The following is a 16,714-nucleotide window of genomic DNA, read 5'->3' on the forward strand; positions in this document are numbered from 1 at the left end:
AGCACCTAGTATCTTTAAAGAGTGGAAAGGTTAGCACAAGAGCCAACTTTAACTGCATTCAGAATGGGGCTAGAAGTTTGAAGATGAAGCTTTAAAGATCAGGAAAGAACCAATAGTACTCGGCACCCAGTGGGAAGCATTTCTCAGCCTCTGTTAACTGTGAATTGAAATGAATTACGAAAAACAAACACATTCTCTTGGAGCTTTCTGGTGATGGCTGCCATTGTGCTAATGTGTCAGTGACATTAAATTGGCTCTCGTCCTGTTCTAATACAGGTTCAGCCAGATGAAGAATGGTGTTCTCAACGTTTCATTGTGTTTCTTAAATTCATACCTCTTCACCAGCCAAAGCCCAAATGTGGGACGCAATGTGTGACAAGTATCAGAGGTGTAGCCGTGTTAGTCTGGATCTGTAAAAGCAGCAAAGAGTCCTGTGGCATCTTATAGACTAACAGACGTATTGGAGCATGAGCTTTCGTGGGTGAATACCCACTTTGTTGGATGCATGAGGCAATGTGTGACAAAGACCCAAAATGAGGGTCACACAGATTTCATTCATGGAGGAATCTTAAATTGCTGTGGGATTCCTTCCGTTACTGTAAATGACTCCTTCCATCTCCTCAGTTTCCTAATTCTTTATTTCTGACATAAATTATTTTCCACAAACAAAGAAGGGGAACCCCATATGTGCATGGAAGGCAAGTAATGCTGGGACTAAAAGGAGTGTCCTCTTTTGAAATGAGGGCCAGCTGAGAGGTACGCAGCACCCCATGTGCTTGCAAATCAGCTGTAAGGCTTAATTATGTAAGTATATTGTCCCAGCTTCTGAAGTTTGGACACCATAGGCCTATCCTCTAGTTCAGGGGTAGGCAACCTATGGCACACGTGCCGCAGGTGGCACATGAGCTGATTTTCAGCGGCACTCATGCTGCCCGACTCCTGGCCACCGGTCCAGGGGACTCTGCATTTTAATTTAATTTTAAATGAAGTTTCTTAAATATTTTAAAAACTTTATTTACTTTACATACAACAATAGTTTAGTTATGTATTATAGACTTATAGAAGGAGACCGTCTAAAAACATTAAAATATATTACTGGCACGCAAAACCTTAAATTAGAGTGAATAAATGAAGACTCGGCACACCACTTCTGAAAGGTTGCCAACTCTGCTCTAGATATACAGGTACAACTCCCATTGCTTTCCTTTATCTGAGGTCAGAACTTGGGCCCTAAGTGGGTTATTTTCTTGTTGGTCTATTTTGCCCTGAGTTTGCATGTATAACTCCTGCTAGCCTCATGGTGTTATGTTTGTGTTCACCAAGGAGACAAAACATACCCATAAGGCTGTGAGTTAGTGAATTGGCTGATTCATGCACAGTTTAATCTTCTCCTTTCTGTTACCACTGGTTCCTGAAACCCTTCAAAGTGCCGTGCATCCTCCATTCATCTCAAGGGATGACAGCACAGAAACTCAAACAGTTTCATTCACGTACATGAATTCTGTTGATCTTGAGAGGACCAGGAGCATGTGGGCTGGATCTGAGGGAGCCCTACCCCAAACATAATAATTCTCTGCACTGCTGTGGTGCGACTATTTCTGGAATACAGTTTTGGGTTCTGGGCACTAATTTACCGGAGAGATAGTCGTAACTGGAGAGAAACAGAGAACAGCAAAATGATAACAACATTTAAGTTTCGTGTGACCACTTTGAAATAACTCTGCTCCTCTTCACTTATCCCCACTTGTCAAGATTGTGTTGCCCCCATCAGTTCTGCTCCACTAATGTTCCCAAGCTTCTTTGCCCATTTGTTAGTTTCTTGTGCAATCACCTCTGTGCTTTCTTCCACACGGCCCACAATATGTGTGACAGAACTTCCCCGAGCACATCTGTAAAGCCCCTACCCTGTCTATATCAAGACCCATGTCTGCCATGTTCCCTATGATGAAACTAGTTGACTTGTATATAAATTGCCTATTCCCCTTCCCCAGCCGATATCTCCATATTTGTTCTGAAACGGTGGGGTCCTCAGACCAGAGACAGTCCTTCTTGAGTGTTTGGAAAATGTCTGGCAAATGGTGGGCATATGGATGATAATATATAATAATAATAGTAACAACAGCAAGGAGATGGGAGGACTGGTTTGTAGAAAGGCAGTGAAGGAGCTAAATGTCTACAGCTTGGTTAAGATTTAGATTATAAATTCTTTGCGGCAGGACTTTCTTTGTGTTCTGTGTCTGTGCAGGACCTAGCACAATGGGCTCCGAGGTGCTACTGCAGTACAAAGACAAATAAGAATGATTCAGAGAGCTGGTTGAAAATGTTTCATCTCAAAGGTTTTTTTGACCAAAAAATGACTTTTTGACCAAAATGAAAATTTTCAATTTGCTTAAAATGTTTCATTTTCTTGACCAAAAAAAGGTAAATGGAAATGAGAATACTCATTTTGTTTTGAAAACTTTCTCTTTTTGTGTTGTTTTATTTTTTGGCTGGGCTTTGCCACTTTTTTACTTTGATCCTCTTTTCAAGTAGAAAATAGCAAAAATGGGAGGGGAGGGAGTAGGGGTATGTCTACACTACCCGCCAGATCGGCGGGCAGCGATCGATCCAGCGGGGATCGATTTATCATGTCTGGTCTAGACACGATAAATCAACTCCCGAGCCCTCTCCCATCGACTCCTGTACTCCAGCGCCGCGAGAGGCGCAAGCAGAGTCGATGGGGGAGCGGCAGCAGTTGACTTACCATGGTGAAGACACCACGGTAAGTCGATCTAAGTACGTCGACTTCAGCTACATTATTCATGTAGCTGAAGTTGAGTAACTTAGATTGATCCCCCCGCAGTGTAGACTAGGGCTAAGTGAGCTAATATCACTTGTTTTCAACATTTGTGTCCCAGATCTTCAGGCAAACTGGCAAAGTTCCATTGACGGCTATAAATCTATGCCGATTTATACCAGCTGAGGCTCTTGCCCTGTATCTCTTCTAGTTTTGTATCCAAATGCCCCTGATTAAAAAACAATTTGTTTTTTAGGGGCAGTTTCCCCCCAAACTGGAGTGCTCTACTCCCACCATGCAAGCAGTGCCTTTCTGTTGTAGACCAAAATGTAACTCAAGAACAGGGAAAGACGTGTAGAAAATCAATTTAACAGAGTAACATTTTGGGGCAGGGCAGAGTCCTTCTACATTCCACTTCTGTGTCTAGAATTTATAGCCTGTAAAGTCTCCCATCTCTAAGTTCCTGTGTCTATTCTGAGTGTGCTTGTGGTTTGCAGATTCTATTTCTGCTCTTGGCAATTTGTTCCATACACTTTTACTCCCTCTGCAGAATGTAATTTCTCCTGACAAGCCTTTTAGTCTTACTGCCCAGGCCTTGGCTTCTGTAAGTGTCTTTCTCTGGATTGGGGGCCTCTTACACTCTGGGATAGTTTTGTGGCATCCACTTTCTTCTGTGAACCGCAAATGTCTCTGAAAAGAGCAGACAGTGAGTGAAAGGGTGTTTCTGCCAATCTCAGCCACAGCAGAAACAGGGCTGGGATGAACCAATGGGCGGAGGCCTAGATTTCAGCTGCAGGCAGGGACATGAGAGCTGGGAGGGGTTTGTGCTGTGTGTAGAGCAGGCACTTGGGCTCTTGGCATCTCATAATCATTCTCTGTGTTGTGGCTGTAGCAGCTCTCTGCTGCAACAGAGAAATAAATGAGTCACCCGTGCAGAGGAATACGTCCACACAAAGTGAGGGTCCAGTGATACCAACCAGCCTGGCTAACGGACTTGTCACGAGGATAGAAAACAGAGTGAGCCTAGCACATCAGGCTCCCACACCAAGTCACATTCCAACATCTGGGCACATCTGTTCCAGGAGCTCTTTGCTGCTTCTTCACATCTGCACTGTTCCCCACAATGGAATACAATGGCAGTTTCTTTCCTTGCAATAGTAAGTCAATAGTGGGGACTATAAATATCTATGCATTTGCAGGGCTTTTTCTAACTCCTCCGGAAGGGAGTGTGTGCGTGTGTGTAAAACTTTATACAGAACCATTGCAGTGAGTAATGTTACAGTGATGTGCCACTGGTAAAACCTTACACCAGGGTCGGCAACCTTTCAGAAGCGGTGTGCCGAGTCTTCATTTATTCACTCTAATTTAAGGTTTCACGTGCCAATAATACATTTTAACGTTTTTAGAAGGTCTCTTTCTATAAGTCTATAATATATAACTAAACTATTGTTGTATGTAAAGTAAATAAGGTTTTTAAAATGTTTAAGAAGCTTCATTTAAAATTAAATTAAAATGCAGAGCCCCCTGGACCGGTGGCCAAGACCCAGGCAGTGTGAGTGCCACTGAAAATCAGCTCGCGTGCCGAAGGCGGCATGCGTGCCATAGGTTGCCTACCCCTGCCTTACACCAAGGAAACAACTGATATTTCATTTTCATTGGGGTTATTTGTGTTTGTCGGAAGGTGTTTCAAGGATGTGGAGCTGTGATAATATGAATGGAAGATTCCAAAAAGTTACGCTTCAACTATCCTTTTGAAACACACTAAAATTTCTTCATGATGAGACTGAGGCTTTGTCTACACTTCACTTTTGTCCGTAAATCTTTTGACATTCAGGGGTGTGAACCCCCACCCCAACGTGAAAAGTTTTACTAAAGAAAAGCACCGGTGTGGACAGTGCTGCTCTCGTGGGGGGTGGATTTATTTTGTTGGCGGGAGTCCTCTCTTCTGCTGACAAAGAGCGGCTACACTGCGCACCTTTTAGCGGCATGGCCGGAGCGGCACAGCTGTGTTGCTAAAAGATGCGTAGTGTAGACATAGCCTGAGACAATGAGACAGGACAGATCCTCAGCTGGTGTAAAGTGTCCTAGCCCCTTTGAAATCACTGGAGCTATGACCATTCACACCACCTGAGGAGCTGCTTCCCATTCAGGATAAAAGCTACTTTAAAAATGTATCTAAAATGAAGAAATCTCCTCATTTCCAGTGAGGGAGACTTATGTGGTCTGAATCCATGTATTTACAGCAACTAGGAGCTTGATAACATGAAGAGGAGTTAATCAGATCTCCCTTATTCCCTTCCCCAACTTTACTATGTTATTATGTTACCACTTCATGTTATTTTATTCTCTTTAATGAGCAGAAACAGATAAGCACCATGCATACCTATGGCTTATGTACTGTAATGGGACATTATGATCTAGTAGTAATTGAAAGAGTGTGTTCAGGTGCCTATTCTTTTTCAAAGGCATCTGTGTAGGTGATCTCTTGTTATAGAGGCAATTTAAACTGAATTATATAGATAGATAAATGAATAAGTGCCATGCATATCTGTGGCATTAAATATAATCATCCGTTTTCAACGAGAGAAATGGGGGTAGATCCCACATGCTCAGGATATCTTTTCCCCGGGGTTGTCAGATGTTAGAAATCCATCAGTGGGGTGAAATCGGGGTTAATGTTAGTCATTGCAGGGGAATTATTCATTATAGAGCTCATCAGGGAAAAGAAAGGCGAGGAAGGCATCTGGAACTATTAGGAATCATTCCCATTCTGACTTCTAGGTCGTTTTTCAGTGGCTACTATTCAGTCTTGGGAACTGGCTAGTTGTTAGACAGGATTTCAGTGGCTGTTTGTATTCTTCACTGCTTGTCTGAAGCAAAAAAGAAGTAAATATTGCATAATCTTAGAACTTTTTTTTAAATGGCAATTCTTAAGATTAGAGCCCTTTCATGCACACACACAAGTACAGCAGTACCTTCACATGCCAAACTGCTCAGGTGAGCAGAGTTACTCACATGCTTTCCTGTGTGCAGGATCAGGGGAAATATGTCAAAGTGTCTAAACTGCACAAACTCTCTGGTGATAGGTGCATTGTAAAACGGGAGGGCAGCGTGGCAGATAGACGCTGAGGCTCCTGCTGTTTCTAAAGCTGGGTCTAGTGGAGATACAGTAATTAATGTATATTACAAAATTAAAATAATTAACAAAGAGAAGAACATCAGAAGAAACAACAAGCACAGAATAATTCTGAGCTTAACGAATCCAGTGGTTCTTAAAAGATTATCTGGGTATATTTTACTTAATCAGTTCTCTACCTGCGGCATACAATAGTTTAGTCTCCTATGGGCGGTAATATGTTGGTCTAATGTTGGCACTAAAGGATAGCTAGCGGGTGCTGGGTGATGTTGGTGGCCTGTTCTATAAAGGAGGTCAGATTGGATGATATGGGGGGGTCTCTTCCGGCCTTTAACACTGTGACTCTAAAGACGTTCAAGAGATCGTCCAGACTAAAAAGCCATAAAAGTCCAATACATGTATTACAAGCTAGTGAGTGCGCTCAGTGAATTTGTAGGCTGGTTTGTTGAGGAGAGATGGGCGGAGAGCTGGACTGGTCAAGTTTTGCCAGTTACACCGGTACAGCTCCAATCAATTAACTTTTCTGTGCCTCATGTCTGGACTTGTTTGGTTCAACTGTAGGCGCCTCAAGGCTGAGATCTTATCTTATTACTTGTTCTGTGAAATGCCATCTCCATTTATCGGGCAAGAAATCTGCCGGATTCCGCAGTCCATTAATTGTTTCTCTTCTGCCTCTAGCTGGCGTTTCTATCGCAGTTCATCAATTAAAACATGGCCTACGCTGTGTGCAAAGGGCCACAGCCACATTAAAGGAAGGCGACTGCATTATGCTGCAGCAAAAATACTGGAATGGGAGTCAACAGTAAAGAGCGTAGAAGTATTCATAAAATCCTTATTGAATGGTTCACTTTCTTGTTTCCCCCATCAGGGCCCTGAGGATTGTTCCCTTCCCTTCCCTGAATTAAACCCCTGAAGCCACATGTCATAGTCCCCTATCTTTTCTACCTAGGGGCACTGGACCAGCTCTGTTTGGACTCTAACACTGTTAGGCAGAGAGGGGTTCCTGTTGAGTAGTCTGCAGCCATCCCTTAACCGCCCCAAAGGTTTGGCACTGTGCTGATCTTTGCAGCACAGTTAGTTCTGGGTAGGGAAAGGCTGGGACCAGGACTCTCTGTTAAACTGGAGAGGATTCCTAACCCACACATAACTAACCTCAGGGCTTGTTCTGACTAGTAGTGAATAGTGATGGTAGCACCCAAAGCTCCCAGTTGGGATTGGGACCCTGTTGTGCTGGGTGCTGAAATGCACATGGACCCCAGGGTGAAGACCAGGCCCAGGCACAGACAAAAATAATACATGGGGCAACAGTTCGGGCATGCCAGGGTGTGAAGGCAGAGCTGTAGGGTGGATTCATGGGGCGGGATGGGCCTTCATGAGGAACTTGAAGAGGAAGAAGGAGCACACTTGGCAGGTCGGGAGGCTGCTCCATGCAAAGGGGCAGGGATACAGCTGCTGAGAGTGGTAGAAGGCAATGACGGGAGGTGGAAAGGTTGGAAGGTGTGCAAGGAATGGGGGAGAGGGGGAAGGGAGAGCAGAGATAGAGCTGAGATCGTGCAGGGCAATGAAGGCCAGGATGCGGATCTTCAACTGCTGACCTTGAATGCACAGCACCGGCAGGCGGGGCCGGCCTTACGGGTGGGCAGTGTGGCAGACTGCCCCGGGCGCTGTGATCGGGGGGGGGGGGTGTGCCATGGAGGCAAGGAGCAGGGCAGGGCTGGGGTGTGAGGCTGTGGAAGGGAGCTTGGGGCAATGTAGGGGAGAGGCAGCAGGTCCTGGGGGCGATGGGGGGTGAGGAGGCCCGGGGAAGCTACGCAGGCCAGAGGTTCCAAAATACACGTTCTCCCAGGACGACATTTTCCCTAAGGCCAGCCCAGCTGGCAGGCATCACTGCAAACAATGTGGGGATCAAAAGTAATTCCACCTAACCAGGGGCGGCTCTAGAAATCACGCTGCCCCAAGCAGCGCGGTGCGCTGCGCCGCCCTTCCCCGGTCCTGCGGCGGGTCCCCTCTTCTCGCGGCTCCGGTTGAGCTCCCGCAGGCATGCCTGCGGCAGGTCGACCGGAGCCCGGGACGAGCGGACCTGCCGCAGGCATGACTGCGGCGGGTGCCGTGGTCCCGCGGCTCCTGTTGACCTGCCGCAGTCATGCCTGCGGGAGCTCAACCGGAGCCGCGGGAAGAGGGGACCCGCCGCAGTCATGCCTGCGGGAGCTCAACCGGAGCCGCGGGAAGAGGGGACCCGCCGCAGTCATGCCTGCGGCAGGTCCGCTTGTCCCGGGCTCCGGTTGACCTGCCGCAGTCATGCCTGCGGGAGGTCCAGCCGAGCCGCGGGACGAGCGCCCCCTCCGCAGTCATGCCGGCGGCAGGTCCACTCGTCCCGGGGCTCCGGTGGACCTCCCGCAGGCATGACTGCGGCAGGTCCGCCGGCCCAGCCTCCCGCCCTCCCCGGCGGCAGGGGACGCCCCCTAGATTTTGCCGCCCTAGGCACCAGCTTGTTTTGCTGGTGCCTAGAGCCGCCCCTGCACCTAACACAACGATGAAAGATGTAACCAAGTGTGGCTGCAGGAAAGCCACAGAGAAGTGTGAGGTGCTTGTAGATAACTCTGTCTCCAGTGACCGTGCAGTTTCACACGATTCCCAGTTAACACCAGACATAGGTCCCAGCCTGCTGGAAACTCAGGCCCCAGGTTCACTGAAGGGCTTCTGAACGTTTCTGCAAACAAGGGCCACATTTCGAATTGGTAGCAACCCCCCTGCTCGGAACCATAGCCCTGTCCATGCTAGCAATAATCTAACCTGGTTTAGGGGAGAATTATTACACGGACCATGACCCCATTGTGCTAGGTGCTGTACAAACACAGAACAAAAAGAGTCCCTGCCTCCGAGAGCTGACAATCCAAATTTAAGAGACGTTTCAGTAATGTGGCTTCATCAATGGAAGTGAAATGTTGCTACATGAAACAGCTTTCCAAACTGGGTTAGTGCTCCCACATTACCCCTCCAACAACAAAAGTCTTATGCACTCAACCATATTAAGTGAGAACAGGATTCAAAACCCAGTCCCCTAGCAGCATTCAAACACTGTTCTGAAATGCAGTTTTTGAATGGCTGAGAAATTACTTATTGCAGGCAGACCCCGTGCTAGAGTTTGAAAGTGGCAGTGTGGCCACAGATTCAGAGCGATCCCTGAAACGGCCTGGCAGGTGTTTAAAGTGAACATCCGTGGCTCAACGGGTAAACTTCAAAGCCCTCACAAGACAAAATGGATCAGCACAAACACCTTCAAGCACATTTGCTGTTGTGAAGGGAGGAGCAGGCAAAGGGGAGGAGTGGAACAGGCAGAGAAAATCTAATGTCTAAGCAAACCTGCAATGGAAAAATGAGGCTAGAACCCACATTACCTGCTTCGTGAATTAGCTTATTCCTAGGGTCACCACAAGGTGGAACTTGTTACATATTCTGCGTATTAGAGGATGCGAAACTAAAAGCAAACAACTGTGAAGCAGCAGAATCATAGGCCTGGAAGTCACTGCTTTCCTTGGAAGCATGGGACACACTGGAGAAGCCAAGGGCATTGTTGATGAGGAATTTCTTTGTTCTTCTGCCGCAGGTTCTTTTAAACTTATGGAGATGTGTAAGTAACATAAGTGCTTAGCTAGAAGATGGTGGGTAGGGCCAAGGAGAGCAATTCTGCACCTTTCACCAGCAGTAAATTCACTAAGAAAAATGAAAACTACCCCCAGGAAGTGTCACCTTCCGTCTGTCTTAGGTTGTTTCCTCAACACAGTTTGAAAGCTCTAGTGCAGATTATGGTGTATAGAGAATGATGGCTGATTAGAGGTGAAGTTAGCCCCCTAACACTGAGATGACCTGGGAATTACTTAAACCCCCTGCCAATGGCTAAGAGTGTCTGAAGTACTGTAACATGCATCTTGACTGTCTCAGTTCCTGTAACAGGCATATTGCATACAGATTTTCCTCTCGCAACAGTTTTACACTGGTATAACTCCATTGACTTCAATAGAGTTACTCCAGATCTACACTGGAGTAACAGAGCACAGAATCTGGCCTCAAGGGTGGCAAACTGATGTCTCCCAGGGCAGTCTGAATAGCTGTAATATTGCAGCGACCCTGCCTGACACATACTAAGGGCTGGTCAACACTGAAAACTTACATAGCTACATATCTCAGGACTAGACTGAAAAATCCACACCCGTGAGAGACATTGTTAAACCAACCTAACCCCAGTGTAGACAGCATGAGGTCGATGGAAGAATTCTTCTGGCAACCTAGAAACTGTCTCTTGTGGAGGTGGATTAATTACAGGGGTGGGAGAATCCCCCTCATTATTGTAGTGTCAACACTGAAGCGGTCCAGTGGCATAGATGCAGTATTTTCAGTGTAGACATGACCTCTGATAAACCTCAGAAGGAACCACAATCAAGGGAAAGGAGTGCTGTGAAAGCTGAGAGCTCTCCCTCCCCACCGTTCTCATTCCCTTTGACAAACGCTTCTCTATAGACGTTGGTTTCCACAGTGATGTCTTAGGGCCAGATCCTCCTACCCTCACTCACATCAGGCCTGATTCTCAGTTTCTAGACTCCTTGGGACTGCTCTAGTAGTGGCAAGGGGCCTTAGCGCAGCTGAGAGGTAGCGTATTCTGGGTGTGGTCCCGTTGGTTTCAGTAGGGCTATTCACAAAGAAAGGTGCTACTCAGCAGGATGAAGAGTATCCAAATCTGGCATTAAATGAATGTTGCCTGGAGGGATTTTTTCAGAGAGTGGTGGGTGTCGATCTGAGTGCCAGCTTTCTCCTCCTGTTTTTAGTCTCTGTAATGCAAGTGTACGCTTTGCATGGCACGCAGTGGTGAGCTCCAGCCGGTTCGCACTGGTTCGCAAGAACCGGTTGTTAAATTTAGAAGCCTTTTTAGAACTGGTTGTTCCAGGACAACTGGTTCTAAAAAGCTTTTAAATTTAACAAAGGCTCGGGCAGCTGTCCACCCGGCCCCCGGCCCCAGCTCACCTCCCACGCTCCCCTGAATGCTCCGCCCTCCTTCTCCTCCCCTTCTCCTGCTTCCCGCGAATCAAATGTTCGTGGGAAGCCTGAAAAAAGCAGCAGGCAGGTAAGCCGGGCGGGGGGCAGGACGGCGCGCACATGGCCCAGTCCAGCTCCCTCTGGCCCCGGCCGAGCGTCCCAGCCAAGCACCACCGGCTCGGGCTGGTCCCAGCTGAGCGGCTCGGACCCGGCTCAGCTCAGGACCCGCGGCTCTGGCCTGGCCCAGGGATTCGGGCCCCGTGGCTCCGGCCCCGGTGCCAGCCGAGCGGCTCCGGCCAGGCCCGGGGAGTAGGGCCCCGCAGCTCCAGCCCCGGTGCCCGCCGAGCGGCTCCGGCCCGGCCCGGGGAGTAGGGCCCCACAGCTCCAGCCCCGGTGCCGGCCAAGCGGCTCCGGCCCGGCCCGGGGAGTCGGGCCCCGCGGCTCCGGTCGAGGTCCCGGAGGAGCGGACCCAGTCCCAGCCCCAGGCAGTGTGGTAAGGGGGCAGGGAGCAGGTGTTCGGTGGGTTGTGGGGGGGGTGGATAGGGGTCAGGGCGGTCAGAGGGAAGGAAACAGGGGGATTGAATGGGGGCAAGGGTCCCAGGGGGCAATCAGGAAGGAGCAGGGGTTGGATGAGGTGGTGGGGGCAGTCAGGGACAGAGAGAAGGGGTGGTTGGATGGGGCGGGGGTCCCAGGGGGCCATCTAGAATGAGAGGAGAGGTTGGATGGGGCTGCAAGGGGCAGTCAGGGGACAGGGAAGGGGGGATGGGTCAGGAGTCCCGGGGGGGCTGTCAAGGAACATGGGGGGTTGGATGGGGCACGAGCCCCCGGGGGGGGGCACGACCCCCTTGTGAGGTGAGGAGGAGGGAACCGGTTGTTAATATTTTGGCAGCTCATCACTGATGGCACGGTTTAGGCCCCATGCAGGAGCAGATGTAACAGTTAGGCTATGACTCCCTAGAGAGCTTCCAGTGGAGCAGTCGCACTGATGCAGCTGTGCTGCTGTAAGCTCTCTGTGTGGCCGCTCTAAACCGACAGGAGAGAGGTCTCCCGTTGGCTTAATTACTCCAGCCCCGGCGAGTGGCAGTAGCTATGTTGGCAGGAGAAGTTCTCCCACCAACATAGTGCTGCCCACTCCGGCGCTTAAATTGGCATAAGTTATGTCACGTCAGAGGAGGTGGCTAATTCACACCCTTGAGCAACATAATTTATGTTGACTTAAGCTGTAAGGTAGCCATAGTCTTAGTTCAGTAAACTAGGAGTATATCAACATTCCAAATGAAGGCGTGATTGCAGTGCAGGGAGGCATAATTACACAAGCTTTAATCTACCTGGCAGAGGTAACAGTGGTAGTCAGGAGGTGGTGGCATGGCCTTCAGTGTGAACTATTCACCCCAGTATGTACCTGCTGGGGATCTTGGGCATGAACTCGGGTTGCTGGCTCACACCAGGGTCTGTGCTGCCGTGTCTTCAATACGGTTGTTATCTGTGCTAGCTAGATTAAAGCTATCACAGGAACGTCTACCTGCATTACAATTACATCCTAATTTGCCATAGACCAGGGGTAGTCAATTATTTTTTGTCAAGGTCCAAATTTCTTGGTCAAGGTATAGTCAAGATCCAAACTCCAGAGAAAAATAATAAAAACATAATAATGATCCTGATAATAAGTAAAGAAAGAGATTTTGGGGTCTGTTCAAAAGCGTCTGGTGGTCTGGATTAGGCCTGCAGTTCGCCTATTGACTACCCCTGCTGTAGACCTATGTACTCATAGGGTTGAATTAGAACCCCGGAGCCAATTTTGAATGTGGATCTGGATTTAAACTTTGCAACTTGGTCCCTTCTTTGTATTTTGGTGTGAATAGCATATTGTTGTTTTCCCTTGTGTGATGTTCTGGTTGTCTGAGTGCAGTTCCTGAGTATCTCGTCCAATGGGATCATTCCAGCCCCTCCTGAGAGAAAGAAAGTTGGAAACTTTTCCCACCTCACCTTTAGACATTCACATTCTTGCAATTCAAGTTCTTCGGAGATCGTATCGGGGTCTGGGAAGGCACAAGAGGAAATGTAGCACTGGTTCTTTTCACTGTTGTTCAGTACGATTCTCCAAGGAACAGTTGGTATCTAATGATGGAGGTGTCCTGCTCATTTTCCAAGAGACAATGCAGTGAATGTACTATTTGCACTAGATTTATAGTTCTGCAGAATAACATTATTCCTATTTTACATACCATAATGACAGAAAATTCTGCAAACCCCAGGCTGGGGAATAGTGTCCAAGTTTGACACTATTGCCATTTTGTAAGGAATTCTGACATTACCTGGGCAAGCACATGACGTGGAGGTGAGATTATAGTGTCATTTAAAAGAGATGTATTTTTCCTACATTTACAGGTGTAGGGCCTGTAATGTGTGACCTTTGCCCTCTGGGGGAAATTCCCATTGACATCAGCAGGAGTTACATAATGGGCATGTGCTAAATAGTCATGATTATTCATGGTACAGGATCTTTCATACCTTACATAATAATGAGTTACAGCATCTTAAGTCACCAAAGGCCTTGTGCTCTGGTTGTGTGAGCATGGGGCGAGCAGCCAAGCATTCCTGCATTCTAATCCCAAATCAGACATTAATTTGGGCAAATCAATTAACTTTCCTGTTGTTATTTGTATTACAGTAGTAATCAATAATCAGACCCCCTTCGAGATCACAGGCCCATTGTGCTAGGTGCTGTACAGATGGAGAGTAGAAGGACCGTTCCTGACTCAAAAAGCTCAAAAATTGATCTGCATCCTATAAAATAATAATGCTACCTTTAATAGGAGCGTGGTGGAGAGTAATTAATATATTTGGAAAATGCTTTGAAGCTGTGAGCTGTAGGTATAATTATTGTTATACATGTATACTCCTTTTCATTTCAAAGAATCCCTAGATCGTTTCCTTTTTACTGTCTCTAGGATCCCCACCTTTCTCTCCATCTAAAGGGCTCACTTCCTTGGCATCTAAGGCCCAGATCCTCAAGGTATTTAGGTACCTAACTCCCTTTGAAATAAGGCAACTGGGCCTGAGGATCTGGGCCTAAGTACTTGGCTAACTTTGGGACAAGATTCTGCCATCCTTACAATGAGTAGTGCCTTACTGCATGAGTAACCCTACTGAAATCAGTGGCACTGCTCACTAAGGCCCTGATCCTGCAGACACTTTTGTACACGGAAAACTGTAGTCACACGAGTAATCTCATGTGATTTCAGTGAGATTGCTCATATGGGTAAAGTTGCATGGTTGCGGAAGCGTTTCGAGGACTGGCATCCAAGCAAGGTACTATCCAGTGTGAGTAAGGGTAGGAGAATCTGGCCTGTAACATATACACAGGAATCATTCCCTTCCACGCTGAATGCAGCCAACTCTGGAATGTAACATGATATCATGTAACACATATTGTGATTAGGTAATAATGTATAACACATAATGTCATCCTCTCACCGTCAGGAAGATATACACAACGTTTGTAAAATATGTCTCCTTTCTGTAACTCAAATGAAATAAAGATCTGTTGTTTTCCAAAGCAAGGCTTTCTGGCCCAAAGCCTTCACCTTTGTTTTAAAACCAAACAGAGTTTCCCATCTCCGAAGCCCCAGAGTAAAATCTAGCTTGCACATTGCTGCGTTTGTGATCTGCCTAACCTGGGTAAATGCCCATACTGCTCCAGAAGGTTTGTCCAACTTCAGTGAAGGGGGACAGGTCTTTACTCAGAACAGTCTTGAAGATCAGGTAGATCTTGCACTTGAGCAACCTGCGTTGTTTAAAAATGAATTAGTGCTGGTAAGAACATAAAGAAGGGATGTTCCATGTGCTCCAAGTTGGAGCCCTAGGGGAGTGACACTAGCTGCTGCCTGGTCAGAAAGACATGTTAAAGGAAGCAAACTGCCAGCATTGCCAGGTGATTGGTGCTATGCTATGGTGCTTTGTTTTTCTGTTTTATTAGGCTGGTATCCAGTGCCATGCTGTGTGAATTAAAAGTGCTGTTTAGAGCCCCATCTTGTAGTTCATAGATATTATAAGACCTATTAGATCATCCAGTCCATCTCCAGGCCAAGGTAGGATTTCTCCCTAGAGTTCATAACTCCCAATGGGAGCCTTGCCAGAGAACACTCTGCAGGGGCAGGCCCTTACACATCTGTGAAGAGTAAAAAAACCCAAACAATTATGTACTTATAAGTGATAAATTTTCCTCTCTAACCTGTCCACTCCGTGGTTAAAATGGTCAGTAACTTCCTAGCCAGAGGATGCATTTCCCCTGTCCTCCAGTTATTTGTCTGTGGCTTGCAATCACATTCGCTAAATATGACAAAATCTTGTTTGTTTACTGCAGTTCCAAAACCCGTCAGTGGCTCTCACTGATCCCCAAGGCATTTCACTATTAAACTCTGCATAGGGCAGCAGCAAATGATTCTGATCATGTCTTAGGGTTTGATCAAAAGAGCCAGATTCTCTATGCTGACGCATGAGTTTATGACTTATGGTTCCTGTGAAAGGTGTAGTGAGAACGGACAGAGTATAGTGGTACTAGATAAAGTGTCTTCCCCCCCGTACTATAAAACCTCTTTTCTCTGCCACTTGGAGTTTTGATCTAAAAACCAATGACTGGCTTAGCCTCCTTACGGAAAGACTAAAACCAGGGTTAGAAATACATAGTAGCTTTCTCTTATCACCACTAGATCTCAAAGCCTGATACAAAGGACGTCAGTATCATTGTCCTCACTTTACAATTGGGGAAGCGAAGATGCAGAGAGGTGAAGTAACTTCTCCAAAGCTACCCGGCAGGACAGTGACAGAACCCAGCTCTCCTGAGTCCCAGTCAGTGCTCTGTCCACTAGGCAGCACTGCTCCTCTCCTTGTTACCCACACAGGGAGCTGCGCATGCGGCAGTAACAGGAAATTTTAGGGAAACAAGGCTAGTGTAGCTAAGACCTCACCTCTAAAAGTGGCGGCCAGGATTCAGAAAAGAAAGATGTTCTGCTCTTTGGGAGCCTGTCTTTAGAGGCCCCAGCTGAGATCATGGCTCCGTTGTGCTAGGCACTGTACAAAGATGTGGTAAGTGACCCAAAGAACTCCCAGTACAAGTAGATAAGACAGTCAAAGGGCGGGAGAAGGGAAATATTATCCCGGTTTTGCAGATGGGGAATGGAGCCACAGAGTAAGTGACTTGCCTGGGGTCACACAGGAAGTCTTTGGCAGAACTGGGAACTGAACCCAGATCCCCAGTCTAGTGCATTAACCACAACTGATACAAATGACAGAGGTGCAGTGGCACCCTCTGGCTTGAAGTGCTTTCCATCATATGCAGGGCTTACAGTTTGGTTCAATGGCTCTCAGCACCCCCACTATGCCAACTGTTCCAGTGCCACTGTACAAAATGCAGTTCACACATTTGGACTCTTTTAACCCCACTTTCACACGCTGAAGGAAATGCCTTCGCCCCGCTTCACCAGCAGGGGTTGCTAGCCTACAGGCTCCTTGGAACAAGCAGGGCTGTCGACGTTGTCTGGGTCGCTACAACAGACCATCCTTTGCATCTCTGATCACGCTGAGCTGACAAGCCCTGAGCAGAGGCTGGGAGGCAGGAGTGACAGCTGGGCAGCTATTTGCCCTGGAGGTGACGCACAAAGAGTTTAATTGCGCGGAGACTTTACCCTTCTCCACCCGGGGAGCTGCTGTAACTGCTCCTCCAATCTCTGCTGCATGTGCAGCAGGCTGTGAACAAGCCAGGGAGGAGA

At 47.5% G+C, this 16,714-nt stretch overlaps 1 long non-coding RNA gene across 2 annotated transcripts in view; it reads right to left on the reverse strand.

The window, feature by feature from the left end:
* LOC123364601 overlaps window positions 1-16,714 on the reverse strand; it is a 62,854-nt gene that overhangs the window by 7,050 nt on the left and 39,090 nt on the right. Inside the window, exons 5-6 of one of the 2 annotated variants that reach the window (XR_006577177.1) lie at window positions 14,621-14,730; window positions 12,930-13,078 (exon numbers count right to left, since the gene is read on the reverse strand). This is a non-coding gene — a long non-coding RNA (uncharacterized LOC123364601). Of the gene's footprint in view, window positions 1-12,792; window positions 13,079-14,620; window positions 14,731-16,714 lie in introns of those variants that run through there. The other variant, XR_006577176.1, reaches the window with a different exon arrangement.

This window comes from Mauremys mutica, chromosome 2 (genome assembly GCF_020497125.1).
Source record: "Mauremys mutica isolate MM-2020 ecotype Southern chromosome 2, ASM2049712v1, whole genome shotgun sequence".
NCBI lineage: Eukaryota > Metazoa > Chordata > Testudines > Geoemydidae > Mauremys > Mauremys mutica.